General features: G+C 44.8%; 1 long non-coding RNA gene across 1 annotated transcript in view; it reads left to right on the top strand.

Moving 5' to 3' along the window:
- Positions 1-306: 306 nt before the first annotated feature.
- Positions 307-1,147, top strand: part of LOC116983437 — a 7,660-nt gene continuing 6,819 nt past the window's right edge. Inside the window, exon 1 of the long non-coding RNA XR_004414689.1 lies at positions 307-413. This is a non-coding gene — a long non-coding RNA (uncharacterized LOC116983437). The remainder of the gene's footprint in view (positions 414-1,147) is intronic.

Here is a 1,147-nt window from a genome sequence, read left to right as displayed (position 1 = left end):
AGACACATTGATTCTATTTAAAAGGCTCTAGTGAATACAATAAATGGTGATAGGTGGAGGGATGCTCTTGTGATCAGAGGTCTGTGACCAATAGTCAACCATGGAAATTGTGACCCTACTGTTTCTTATGTAGATTAATGACTTAGTTTGATCTCAATGCAGGATGAATAAGTTTACAGATGAGTCCCGAAGGGGTCGGTGCTGGGGGCCGCTATTCTTCACGTGTATATTAATGATTGGACGAGGGGCTTGAAGGCACCTTTGTGGCCAGTTTTCGGATAGATCCAAAAATAGGTAGACGGGCAGGTAGTGATAGAGGAAAGCAAGCACTCTGCAGAGGACTTGGACCGGTTGGAGAAGTGGGAAGAGAAGTGGCAGATGGAATATAGTGTAGCAAAGTGTGGAGTCATGCAGTTGTAGTATAGGAATAGAGGCACAGACTATTTTCTAAATGGGGAGAGATCCAGAAATCGGAGGTGCAAAGGGACTTGGAGTGCTGGTGCAGGATCCAAAAGGTTAATCTGCAAGTCGAATCGGTAGTAAAGAAAGCAAACTCAATGCTAGCATTTATTTCAAGAGGGCTTGTATACAACAACAGGGATGTAATGTGTAGGCTCTATAAGGCTGCTGTAAGTCTGCATTTGGAATATTGTGAGCGATTCTGGGCACCATATCTGAGGAAGGATGTGCTGGCTCTGGAGAGGGTCCGAGGAGGTTTACAAGAATGATCCCAGGAATTAGTAGGTTAACCAATGATGAGCGTTTGTCAGCACTGGGCCTGTACTCAGCTGGAAGTTTAGAAGAAATGAGGGGGGACCTTCATTGAAACATACAGATATTGAAAGGCTGGATAGAGTGGATGTGGAGAGGATGTTTCCACTATTGGGAGAGTCTAGGACTAGAGGTCACAGACTCAGAATTAAAGGACTTTCTTTTAGGAAGAGATGAGGACGTATTTATTTAGTCAGAGGGTGGTGAATCTGTGGAATTCTTTGCCACAGAAGGCTGTGGAGGCCACGTCAGTGGATATTTATGGCAGAGATAGATCGATTCTTGATTAGTACGGTGTCAGAGGTTATGGGGAGAAGGCAGGAGAATGGGTTAGGAGGGAGAGATAGATCAGCCATGATTGAATGGCGGAGTAGAC

Source organism: Amblyraja radiata, chromosome 18 (assembly GCF_010909765.2).
Source record: "Amblyraja radiata isolate CabotCenter1 chromosome 18, sAmbRad1.1.pri, whole genome shotgun sequence".
Lineage (NCBI taxonomy): Eukaryota > Metazoa > Chordata > Chondrichthyes > Rajiformes > Rajidae > Amblyraja > Amblyraja radiata.
This window is presented reverse-complemented; position numbering and strand designations above follow the sequence as displayed.